Source organism: Gorilla gorilla, chromosome 5, assembly GCF_029281585.2.
Source record: "Gorilla gorilla gorilla isolate KB3781 chromosome 5, NHGRI_mGorGor1-v2.1_pri, whole genome shotgun sequence".
In the NCBI taxonomy this organism is placed as follows: domain Eukaryota; kingdom Metazoa; phylum Chordata; class Mammalia; order Primates; family Hominidae; genus Gorilla; species Gorilla gorilla.
In genome coordinates, this window is record NC_073229.2 from 52,090,373 (window position 1) to 52,104,269 (window position 13,897).

At 42.3% G+C, this 13,897-nt stretch overlaps 1 protein-coding gene across 1 annotated transcript in view; it reads right to left on the reverse strand.

Moving 5' to 3' along the window:
- NUDT3 (nudix hydrolase 3) overlaps positions 1-13,897 on the reverse strand; it is a 113,010-nt gene that overhangs the window by 62,371 nt on the left and 36,742 nt on the right. The gene's annotated exons all lie outside the window — the stretch shown is intronic.

The window sequence follows — 13,897 nt, forward strand, 5'->3', positions numbered from 1 at the left end:
GAGTTTAAACACCACAAACATCAAAGTAACCAAGACCCATTCTTTGTTTATGCCTTCCCAAATCACTTCTTGCAAAGTAGCTTTCGTTTCTGTTTGAAAAAGTAGGCAATCAGCTAGTAAAAGCAGAAGGGCATCTGAAGGCCATTATCTCTACACTCCCCTCAGACGCTCAATTACCTGCTCTATTTATCCCCTCATTGTTCTTTTTGCTAGAGCCCTTTGAACACAGACCTGACAAGGTGAATGAAAGACTTCAAAAAAAAAAAAAGAGGATTGTCACTGATGAGCCTGTCAGCACTGAAAAAGCTCGCCAGAAGACAAAAGGCCCTTGGCCATGATTGCCATCATGGTCCAACACTCTCCCTCCAAGTTTCTCACCCATGAACTGGGAGCTGTATCCCAGTTCCTGCTCCATCAGATGGCCACAGGCCAATACAATACACCACCCTAGACTCTAAGGGACCCTAATTCTCTTGGCCACATGAGAAGTAGAAAAATTCCTTTCATCATATTTTCAGCTAAAATAAAACTGGACTTTTTTAAAAGACTTAGCCAGCATTCTGGTCAGAGTTGAAATAAAAATCTAGAATTTGCCTAGTTCCTTTTCCTTACTTACCCCTCTCTGTAGGAAAGATGCTAAACAAAGTCAGTTGGACTCCCTGTTTGGAGGCTGAGTTGAGTTGGCATTATTTCCAAAACTAAAGGAATCTTCAACTGCTCCCTAAACCATTACTTTCTGATGACCTGTGAGCCTACAAACCAAACTCTGCAACCATCCTTGTTGCCTCAAATGAAATGCTACTTCCTTCTCTGGCCCTTATAGATTCCACCACTGCCTTCTAGTTACTGACATTCCAGTCATCCCCAGCCTCTTCCTTGAGGTCTCTGCAGCTATGGACCCTTGGAAACTCTACCTTCATCCTCAGTCCCTCTTGTTCCTGTCATAAGAGATTCTTCTGATGCTCATCTACAAAATATGTGATCTGTAGATTCAGAGAAGATCATGGTGTTATGGGAAGGAAATCCATGAATCCATACTCAGTCACTAATATATAGGCCATGGACTGAAAACTTGTCTTAAACTTACAAGTACTATTTTTCAAATATATTTATAAGCTCTGCTTTGATTAATACAATGCGAAATAATTTAAAATACTATGAAATCCACAGTAGTTTTTGGTTGATATGTATATATACTCAATTAAAAGATACTACAAGAGCCAGGTGTGATGGCTCACACCTGTAATCCCAGCACTTCGGGAGGCCAAGGCAGGAGGACTGCCTGAGCCCAGGAGGTCAAGACCAGCCTGGGCAACATGATGAGACCTCGTCTCTACAAAAAAAAAAAAAAAAAATTAGCCAGGCTTAGTGTTGCACACCTGTGGTCTCAGTTACTTGGGAGGACTGCTTGAGCCCAGGAGTTCGAGACTGCAGCGAGCTATGATCAAGCCACTGCATTCCAGCCTAGGCCACAGAGTGAGACCCCCATCTCAAAAAAAAAAAAATCCTCTCATTGGACTGTCTCAGACCTTATACAAAATCAAAATGGACCAACAACCTAAATGTAAGAGCTAAAACTATAGCACATTTAGAAGAAAACACAGGGGTAAAATGTCATGATCTTGAATTTGGCAAGATATGCCAAATTCTTAGATATGAAGCATGAGCAACAAAAGGGCAAACAAGATAAACTGGAATTTATTGAAATTAAAAACTTCTGTGTAACAAAGGACATAATCAGGAATGTGAAAAGACAACCTACACAATGGGAGGAAATATCTGCAAATTATATATTTAATACAGGTCCAGTATCTAAAACAATCAAAAGATAAACAGTATTTCTACAGAGAAGACATACAAATGGCTAATAAGCACATGAAAAGATGCTCAACATCATTAGTCATTAGGGAAATGCAAAGTAAAACCAAAATGAGATACTACTTCACACCCACTAGGATAGCTATAATTCAATCAACCAAACAGCATAAGAAGTGCTGGCAAGGATATAGAGAAACTGGAACCCTCGTACATTGCTGATAGGAATGTACAATGGTTCATTCAGCCACTGTGGAAAACAATCTGGTTGTTCCTCAGTAAGTTAAACATAAAATTACCATCAGATCTAGTAACTCCACTGCTAGGTATACAACCAAAAGAACTAAAAACAGGTACTCAAACAGACACTTCCATACAAATGTTTATAGCAGCATTATTTACAATAGCCAAAAGGTAAAAACAACTCAAATATCCAATAAGAGTGAATGAATAAACAAAATGTGGCCTATACACACAATGGAATATTATTCAGCCATTAAAAAAATGAATTACTGATAGATGCTACAACATGGACGAACCTTGAAAACATGCTAAGGGAAGGAAGCCAGGCACAGAAGGCCACATATTGTATGATTCCACGAATATGAAATACGCAGAATAAGCAGAATAAGCAAATCCAGAGAAACAGAAACCAGATTGGTGGTTACCAGGAACTGGCGGAAAGGGAAAATGAGCAGCAACTGCATAACAGGTACAGGGTTTTATTTGGGGAAAATGAAAGTATTCAGAAAGTAGATATGAAATGGTGATTGCCAAATGCCAATGAATTGTTCTTTTTTTTTTTTTCAGATGGAGTCTCGCTCTGTTACCCAGGCTGGAGTGCAGTGGTGCAATCTTGGCTCACTGCAAGCTCTGCTTCCTGGGTTCACGCCATTCTCCTGCCTCAGCCTCCCGAGTAGCTGGGACTACAGGCACCTGTCACCACGCCCGGTTAATTTTTTGTATTTTTAGTAGAGACTGGGTTTCACCGTGTTAGGCAGGATGGTCTCGATCTCCTGACCTCATGATCCACCCACCTCGGCCTTGAAAAGTGCTGGGATTACAGGCGTGAGCCACCGCGCCAGGCTGAATTGTTCATTTTTAAATGGCTAATGGTATGTTACGTGAATTCCATTTCGATTAAAAAAAAAGAAAACTTGTTTTGCAATCACAGTTTTTTGTTTTGTTTTGTTTTGTTTCTTTGAGACGGAGTTTTGCTCCTGTTGCCCAGGCTGGAGTACAGTGGTGCAACTTTGGCTCACTGCAATCTCTGGCTCCCGGGTTCAAGTGATTCTCCTGCCTCAGCCTCCCGAGTAGCTGGGATTACAGGTGCCCACCACCACGTCCGGCTAATTTTTTGTATTTTTAGTAGAGATGAGGTTTCACCGTGTTGGCCAGGCTGGTCTTGAACTCCTGACCTCAGGTGATCCACCTGCCTCGGCCTCTCAAACTGATGGGATTATAGGTGTGCGACCATGCCCAGCTGATCACAGTCATTTTTTAAAAGCTGAAGGGAGTCGGCTGGGCATGGTAGCTCACGCCTGTCATCCCAGCACTTCGAGAGGTCGAGGCGGGCAGATCACAAGGTCAGGAGATCGAGACCATCCTGGCTAACACGGTGAAACCCCGTCTCTACTAAAAATACAAAAAATGAACCGGGCATGGTGGCAGGCACCTGTAGTCCCAGCTACTCAGGAGGCTGAGGCAGGAGAATGGCGTGAACCTGGGAGGTGGAGCTGGCAGTGAGCTGAGATTGCGCCACTGCACTCTAGCATGGGCGACAGAGCAAGACTCCGTCCCAAAAAAAAAAAAAAAAAAAAAAGCTGAAGGGACTCAGTGCTACTACTTTTTTCCCCCAGAGTCTACACCTCAATGGAGTAACCTTCCAGAAGGTTATCCTTACTTTTGTTTTGTTTTGTTTTGAGACGGAGTTTTGCTCTTGTTGCCCAGGCTGGAGTGCAATGGTGTGATCTTGGCTCACCGCAACCGCTGCCTCCCGGGTTCAAGCAATTCTCCCAGCTCAGCCTCCCGAGTAGCTGGGATTACAGGAATGCACCACCACGCCCGGCCGATTTTTGTATTTTTAGTAGAGATGGGGTTTCTCCATGTTGGTCAGGCTGGTCTCGAACTCCCGAACTCAGGTCATCTGCCCGCCTCGGCCTCCCAAAGTGTTGGGATTACAGGTGTGAGCCACCGCGCCTGGCCAAGTTTTATATTACTAAATCATAAAACTACTGCCACACTCATTCTCTTCAATAACTGTGACCAATCTTACATTTTACAACATTCTTTATCAAAAGAAAATAAACCCAAATATAAGCATGTAAGTTAATTCGAATTACAAGGTTAAAAAAAAAGGCCTCCAAAGACTGTAGACAAAGGCATTTAAGTCATATTTATCCAACTACAAAAAGATTCAAGAAGAAAAAGTAGTAAAATGGGTTAATCCTCCAGTGACTTGTTGTATAAATAACAACACGTAGTCTTTCTTCCCTTACTTCCCGGTAAAGTGTTTGCCAGCCATTATAAACCTAAGCATTGCTTCAAAGGCTGACTAAGGCCATCCAATGAAGTTACAGTCCAAAATAAAAACCTTTACAGGAATATTTCAAAGATAAAGCAAAGAAAAGGAAACTTCTGACAAAAGATAAGCATTCAATTTCTAAATTTCAATCAATGTGAAATACTAATTAGTAAATCTAGCAAGTGTTATTGCTTTGCACAGTCAGCCATGACTATATGAACTAGGACTACAATAATGAGGCTGAAGGAAGCAAGCCTCATTAGTTTGTAGCCACACTTCAAAGCAAACACTGTTACTAGTAAATAGCTCTCCTCGGTAAGTTTCCTTGACAACCTATTGAAAATTTACTACAAAAAAAAAAAAAAAAGTTTCTGTTTCTGCTTTTTGTAGAGACAGGGTCTCATTCTGTTGCCCAGGCTGAAGCGCCGTGGCAGGATCAAAGTTCACTGCAGCCTCAAACTCCTTGGCGGTAGAGATCCTCCAGCTTCAGCCTCCCAAGTAGCTGGGACTACAGGCACACACCACCATGCTCGGCTAATTTTTAAAATTTTTAAACTTCATTTTTTAGAGATGGGGGGTCTCACTAGGTTGGCCAGGTTGGTCTTGAACTCCTGACCTCAAGCAATCCTCCTGCCTTGGCCTCCCAATGTGCTAGGATCACAGGCACGAGCCACTGTGCCCTCCCACAAAAATTTTTTACTTTAGCCAGTGGTTTTACTCCTTCCTATCATATAAAGTACTAAATGGTGTTCTGGCCAGTAAATTCTTATTCTGAAGTTTGATTTTGACATATACAATTATCTGAAAAGAAATTAAGTGCAAAAGCTCCAAAAAGATTTCAAAAATAATACACTAAGGGGAAAAATTACCTACTCAACAAATGTTCATTAAGTAACATCATGAGCCAGGAACTGGAGATGAAGAGATTAAATGCACTGCAGTTTGCAGGCAGATCAAAATGGGAAAACAGCTGACCAGGTATCAGACCTTTTTGAAGCTTTAGTCATTGAGACAGGTGATATCTATGCCGAAGTGGATAAAGAGACCCACAGAACACATCCATCCATAGATAGACTCTTGGATTCATGATATAGGTGGCTCTGCAGAGCAGGCAGAAATCAACAGGTGGTGCAGTGACAACTTGTTTTCCACATGGGCACAGAAGAAAAAACATTGTATTGATTAGTGACATGTGTGTAATGAAATGATAAATCTGTGGGAATGATAAACCTAATGAAGGGAGGGAGAAATACAGCAGGAACACCATTGTTTTATTTCTTACAAATTGTTGTGGGGTTTTTTTGCTAAATAGTGCTTAATACAAATTTTTAAAATACAAAAGAAACCCATAGTCCCTGCCCTATAGGAACTGAGTATCTAGTGAAAGACCAAAAAAGAGTAATTATACGGAGTGAGAAATACTTAGCTTGAGGATACCACAGTGATAATGAAAAGAGATACCTGCCCGGACGTACTGGCTCATACCTGTAAACCCAGTAGTCCCAGTTACTTGGGAGGCTGAGGTAGGAGGTGCACTTGCCAGGAGTTCAAGACCAGCCTGGGCAACATACTGAAACCCCCATGTCTACCAAATAAATAAATAAATAAATAAAAATAAATAAAAAAATTAGGCCAGGTGCAGCGGCTCATGCTTGTAATCCTAGCACTCTGGGAGGCTGAGGCGGGCAGATCACTTGAGCTCAGGAGTTCAAGACCCCGTCTCTACAAAAAAAAAAAAAAAAATTAGCCGGGCACGATGGTGTGAGCCTGTAGTCCCAGCTATGCAGGAGGGTGAGGCAGGAGAATCGCTAGAGCCCAGGAGGAGGAGGTTGCAGTGACCCAAGATTACATGACTGCACTCCAGCCTCGGCAATGGGAATGAAACCCTGTCTCAAAAAAACAAAAGCAACAACAACAGAAACCCCCCCCCCCCCGCCCCAAAAAATAGCCAGGCGTGGTGGTGCATGTTTACAGTTCCAGCTACTGGGGAGGCTGAGTTGGGAGGATTGCTTGAGCCCAGGAGGTCAAGGCTGCAGTGAGCTATGATCCCACTACTGCACTCCAGCCTGAGTGACAGAGCAAGACCCTGTCTCAAAAAAAAGAAACATGCTGGGAGCTGTGGCTCACACCTGTAATCCCAGCACTCTGGCAGGCCGAGGCGGGCGGATCATGAGGTCAGGAGATCGAGACCATCCTGGCTAACACAGTGAAACCCCGTCTCTACTAAAAATACAAAAATTAGCCGGGTGTGGTGGCGGGTGCCTGTAGTCCCAGCTACTCAGGAGGCTGAGGCAGGAGAATGGTGTGAACCCGGGAGGCGGAGCTTGCAGTGAGCCAAGATCGCGCCACTGTACTCCAGCCTGGGCGTCAGCGCAAGACTCCGTCTCAAAAAAAAAAAAGAAAGAAACAAAAGAACAAGTCAGACTTGGGGAGTAGGGGATGCATCATAACGGAGAAATGATATGGGAAGGTTTCTCTTTTTTTTTTAAGACAGGATCTCGCTCTTTTGCCCAGGCTAGAGTGCAGTGGTGCAATCGTGGCTTACTGCAGCCTTGGACTCCTGAGCTCAAGTGATCCTCCTGCCTCAGCCTCCCAAGTAACTGGGACAACAGGCATGGTTAATATTTTTTATTTTTAAAATAATATATTTATTAACCACCAAGCCTGGTTAATATTTTTTATTTTTACTTTGTAGAGACAGTGTTTTGCCATGTTATCTAGGCTGGTCTTGAACTCCTGGGCTCAAGGGATCCTCCTGAGTTGGCCTCTAAAACTCAATTTGAGTTTTAGAAAGGTTACTTTGACATATGTTGGAGATGGGACAGCATGCTAATGGAGCAGGTTCCTGCAGTAATTCAGGTTGAGAAATGATTAAGACAGTAGGAGGCGGAAGTGGAAGGAAGTGATAGGTTTCCAGATACATAGAAAGAAGAGTCTATAAGACCAAGTGACTGACAGGACGTGGGAATATGTCTCCTTGGATATGGGCTGGGTCAATGGTGTAGCAGCCTTCCAAGGAGAATATGGAGGCGTCAGTGGAGGAGGGAACCACAGGGAGGAGTTGTGAAATCATCCTCTGAACGTATGAATTTGAGGGCTCAGTGAGACATCTAATGAGTATTTCTAGTGAGAAATTATACGAATGTGGGACTGGAGTTAAGAGGGAAACCGACGGTGATTTTGGAAACAATGGTATCAGAATCTTCCAGCCAGAATGAGACTAACACAAGGGGAACATGGGCATTTGCAAAGTTCTGGCCAGAGGATCTGACCCCTTTCTCCCTATCCACCCACCATCCACCTTGGTATCAGACAAGTCTCCATTCCTACTGCCAAGGGTATAGTGGGCACAGATATACTCCAGAGATCCTAGGTTAAAGTTCTGGAAATACTCTCCTTAAATAAATTAGATTATCTAGGCCAGGCACGGTGGCTCACGCCTGTAATCCCAGCACTTTGGGAGGCTGAGGCGGGCAGATCACGAGGTCAGGAGATCGAGACCATCCTGGTTAAAACGGTGAAACCCCGTCTCTACTAAAAACACAAAAAATGAGCCAGGCGTAGTAGCGGGTGCCTATAGTCCCAGCTACTCAGGAGAGTAGGCAGGAGAATGGCGTGAATCCGGGTGGTGGAGCTTGCAGTGAGCCGAGATCGCGCCACTGCACTCCAGCCTGGGCAACAGAGTGAAACTCCGTCTCAAAAAAAAGAAAAAAAAGAAAAGAAATGAGATTATCTATGGTGATAATCTATGCCATAGGAAATCTTGATTAACAAACTACATGACTGGACATATTACTGATTTCTGGAGAATCGGTTGCATACAGTAAAGCACTCAACATGATCTTGTTTCCAACAATGCAATTCCCTTGACATCTGACAAGCCCCTCAGCACTGCCAATACTGCCAGAGTGCTCTGCTGGTACCACAGATGGCACCAGGACCAGATCCTATCAAATCTGTGATATGCTCTGCAAATTGCATCTTCAGATGAGCCCTTTAAATAATTTATGTGTCCCTTCATAAAAATAAGGCCAAGATGAAAGTGAGTAATTATCTGTACTTGTTTGGATTCCAGATAAATGGATGTATACTATATTTTACACAGTGTTTTAAAGAACGGCTGTCACAAGGTCTTGTGCATGATGATCCCATAAAATGTTTAAAAGATGAGTAAAGCTGAGTATGAGGTTAAATAACTTGCTGAAAGTAAATCAATAAATTATCACAGGGCCAAGCACAGAAGTTTCAGTTTCTAGAGCTTTAAAGCCATTCTACTATTTTTAATAGTTATTTTAAAAATTTAAAACTATTTTTTTTAGCTACAGAGGAACTAAAAAAAAATGCTAAAAGAAGGAACCCCTAGACATCAACAGTCAATTTACAAAATGCCTTATAAACATTGCTTCACCTTAGTTAGCTTATCAGGCTGCTTATTTAATCAAAGAGGAAATTCCCTGCCTAGTACAAAGAAACACCATACTGTGCTATGAACAGATATTCTGACAGTTTTTATCTTGGGAGCAACAAGATTATTTTAAGAACAATATGAAAAGGTTTCCACAGATACAAACTATTACACAGATATCGGCGCCAGGCACAGTGGCTCACATCTGTAATCTCAACACTTTGGGATGCGCACTGACAGAAATTTAAAAAAGGTAAAAAGAACACTTTGGTGGCCAGGCGTGGTGGCTCACCCCTGTAATCCCAGCACTCTGGGAGGCTGAGGTGGGGGTATCACTTGAGCCTAGGAGTTTGAGACCAGCCTGGGCAACACATTGAGACCTCATCTCTACACTCCCCTGCCTCAAAAAAAAACAAAAAAACAAAACACTTTGGGAGGCCAAGATGGGAAGATCTTTTGAGGCCAGGCGTTCAAGACCAGTCTGGGCAATATGGAGAGACCCTGTCTCTACAAAAAAAATTAGCCAGACCTAGTGGCTGGCTGAGGCAGGAGGATCATCTGAGCTCAGGATATTGAGATTACAGTGAGCTATGATTGTGCACTGCACTCCATCCTAGGCAATAAGGCAAGACCCTGTCTTTAAAAAAAAAAAATTAGAGGGCTAGGCGCGGTGGCTCATGCCTGTAATCCTAGCACTTTGGGAGGCCAAGGTGGGCATGTCACCTGAGGTCAGGAGTTCGAGACCAGCCTGGCCAACATGGTGAAACCCTGACTCTACTAAAAATACAAAAATTAGCTGGGCGTGGTGGTGGGCGCTTGTAATCCCAGCTATCAGGAGACTGAAGGAGGAGAATTGCTTGGACCCAGGAGGTGGAGGTTGCAGTGAGCTGAGATCGCACCATTGCATTCCAGCCTGCGCGACAAGAGTCAAACTCTGTCTCAAAAAAAAAAAAAAAAGAAATAGAAAAAATATACATACACACGGATGCATCATTCTTAAGTGAGTTCCCAGGGTGTACAGAGATTGCCTCTGTACAGTACAATTGGCAGTGCTAAGCATGAGGTGCTTTACTTTAAAACCTTGAGTATGGCTTGAATATTTTAGAACAAACATTTAAGACGTATAAATGGAGGTGGACATGGTGGCTCACACCTGTAATCCCAGCACTGTGGGAGCCCAGGAGTTCAAGACCCACATGGGCAACATGGCGAGGTCCTGTCTCCACAAAAAAAAAAAAAAAAAAAAAAAAAAACTTATAATTGGCCAAGAAGAATCCCAAACATTATTTCCTAGGAAAATTCTGAAAGCCAAATAAAGTGAATGAAATATTTAAAATGCTCCAGTTTCTTTAGGTTATTTTATTATATCATTATTTTTTGAGACAGGGTCTCACTCTGTCGCCCATGCTGGACTGCACTGATGCCATCTTGGCTCACTGCAGCCTCAACTTCCCGGGCTCAAGCAATCCTCTCAACACCCCCCACCCACTCCAACAGCTGGGACTACAGGTGTGCACCACCACACCTGGGTAATTTTTGCATTATTTGTAGAGACAGGGTTTCACCGCGTTCCACAGGCTGGTCTCAAACTCCTGAGCTCAAACAATCCATCTGTTTCAGCCTCTCAAAGTGCTGGAATTACAGGCATGAGCCACCATCCCTGGCCTTGAGCTTATTTTAATAAACAAAGCCACAGCAACATTTCCTGACATCCATGAATTGCATAACTTTCCCACAGTCTTAGAACTACAGGAATACACTGTAAAATCCCTGCTCATCAATATGCTGATTTTGCCAAGCCATGTACCAAATGATACCCTCCATAATACATGCTCAAACAGAAGACATTCACTGTAAACTCAAGGGCAGGTATTGTGTTCCCAAGGTAGCATCAACTTATTAACCACAATTCAGTCTAATTTAAGATGTCAAAGTTTAAACCACAAATGTACACTGTCATCTTTATAGAGGAGGACAGTCAGGAGACTTTGGGTTACAGGTCTGCCTCTGACACCAATCAGTCACATAAATGCAATGAAAAAATTATCTCTCTCTAGACTTCAGCTTTTTTAGTTTTAAAATGAGATGGTCCAAATCTAAAATTCTTTCAGCATTAATATTCTGTCGTTCTAAACTGATAGAGGTACATGTGTCTAGAATTCGTCTTCCTAATTCTACTCTTTTCAAACATCTATTTTTTTAATAGTACATAATGTGTATATTCAAAGGGTATAAAAAAAACATAATGAAAAGCAAGCCTTTTCTCTTAACTCTGTCCCAAGAGGCACTTCTTGTGAAGACTTCTAGAGATATTCTAACATATGAGTATAAACAAATACATATTTATTCTTTTCTTTCCCCTTTGTCAACCCCAATAGTAACCCATTATACACACTGTTCTACTTTGCCTTTTCACTTAAATCCTGGAGATCATTTTATCAGTACATTCTGAGAGCCCCTTCCTTTTTTTAAATAACCACAGGGTATGTTTTTAAAACTTATTATTTGTTATACACAAATTTCAAACATGCATAAAAGCAGAGAGAAAATATAATGAATTCCTAAGTAGTCACTGTCCAGCTTCAATAACTATCAATGTTTGCCAATCTTGTTTTACTTACCTATACACAACTCCCAAGTATTTTTTTCTTTTTTTTTTTGAGACAAGAGTCTTGTTCACTACAACCTCCAACTCCAGGGTTCAAACGATTCTCTTACCTCAGCCTCCCGAGTAGCTGGGATTAAAGGTGGGTGCCACCACATCCAGCTAATTTTTGTATTTTTTTGGTAGAGACAGGGTTTCGCCATGTTGGCCAGGCTGGTCTCAAACTCCTGACCTCAAGTGATCCGCCTACCTTGGCCTCCCAAAGTGCTAGGATTACAGGCATGAGCCACACCCGGCCTTGCTTTTGTTTTTGTTTTTAAGACAGGATCTCGTTCTGTCACCCAGGCTGGAGTGCAGTGGCGCATCATAGCTCACCGAAGCCTTGACCTCCCGGGTTCAGGCAATCCTCCCACCTCAGCCTCCTGAGTGGCTGGGACTACAGGCGCCTGCTACCATACCCGGCTAATACTTGTTTGTAGAGACAGGGTTTCGCCATGTTGCCCAGGCTAGTCTTTTTCTTTTTTTTTTTTTTTGAGACGGAGTTGCCCAAGCTGGAGTGCAATGGCATGGTCTCGGCTCACTGCAACCTCCGCCTCCTGGGTTCAAGTGATTCTCCTGCCTCAGATTCTCCTGCCTCAGTCCCCCAAGTAGCTGGGAATACAGGCACCCACCATCAAGCCCAGCTAATTTTTGTATTTTTAGTAGAGACAGGGTTTCACCATGTTGGCCAGGCTGGTCTCAAACTCCTGACCTCAGGTGACCCGCCCGCCTCGGCTTCCCAAAGTGCTGGGATTACAGGCGTGAGCCACTGCGCCTGGTCCCAGGCTAGTCTAGAACTCCTGGACTCACGGGATCCACCCACCTTAACCTGCCAAAGTGCTGGGATTACAGGCATGAGCCACTGGGCCTGGCCAGGAGTTTGAGGCTGCAGTGCTCTATGATCATCCTATGAACAGCCATTGCACTCCAGCTGGGCAGTATAGTGAGATTTCATTACACACACACACACACACATACATTGCACTCCAGCTGGGCAGTATAGTGAGATTTCATTAAACACACACACACACACACACACACACACACACTCTTGGCCGGGTGCAGTGGCTCACGCCTGTAATCTCAACACTCTGGGAGGCCGAGGCAGATGGATTTCTTGAGGTCAGGAGCTCGAGACCAGCCTGGCCAACATGGTGAAACCCCGTCTCTACTAAAAACACAAAAATTAGCCAGGCGTGGTGGCAGGCACCTGTAGTTCCAACTACTTAGGAGGCTGAGACAAGAGAATTGCTTGAACCCGGGAGGCGGAGGTTGCAGTGAGCTGAGATGGCATCACTGCACTCCAGCCTGGGCGACAGAGCAAGACTCTATCTCGGGGGGGGGAAAAAGTGTATATATATATATATATATTTATTTATTTATTTATTTTATATTTGTATTTATTTTATATTTGTATACTTTATATTTTATATTTGTATACTTATATTTTATTTTATATTTGTATTTTATATATTTCTTTTATATTTGTATACTTTTATTTTATATTTGTATACTTTATATTCTATGCCATACTAAATTCACTTATTTGTTCATTTGTTCTAGCAGCTTTTTGGTGGATTCCTTAGGATTTTCTATATAGATGATCATGTTAACAGCAAATAAAGATAGTTTTGCTTCTTCCCCTCTAATTTATATGTCTTTTATTTCTCATTCATGCCTTACTGAACTGGCTGGGGCTTCCAGAATAATGTTGAATAGAAGTGGTAAGAGCAGACAACCTTATCTATTCCCTGTATTAGGAGGAATGTATTCATTATTTCAATATTAAGTATGATATTAGCTGTTTGGGGTAGATGCCCTTTATTAGGTTAAGGAAGTTCCATTCCTAGTGCTGAGATTGTTTTTTAATTATTATTATAAATGGACACTGGATTTTGTCAAATGCTTTTTCTGAATCTATTGATACGATGATATGGTGGTTCTCTTTTTTAGTCTGTCAGTGTGGTAAATTACACTGACCAGTTTTTAAATGTTAAACCAGCCTTGTATTTCTGGAATAAATCACAGTTAGTCACGATGTATTATTCTTTTTGTATACTGCTGGATGCAAGTTGCTAATGTCTAGTTTAGGGTTGGGGTCTCTGTTCATGAAGGATACAGTGTCTGATGTTCTCTTTTCTTGTAATGTACCATCTTGGTATCAAGGTAATACTGGCTTTATAAAATTGGCAAACATTCCCTCTTCTTTTCTAAAAAATAAAGAAATTATACTTCTTTTATTTTCTAAAAAGTAAAGAAATTGTGTAGAATGATACTATTTCTTAAATATCTTTAGAATTCACCAGCGAAGCCACCTGGCCCTACAGCTGTTTTTTTGGGGGGGTGGGGGGTGGGGGGTGGGGGGAGGGTTTAACTACAAATTCAATTTCTTTAATAGACATAGGCTTATTTATTTATTCTTAAGGAAGCTTTAGTAGTTTGTATCTTTCAAGAAATTTGGATAAAAACTCAAGAGGAAAGGGTCTGGGGAACTTCCAGATAGCTGAAC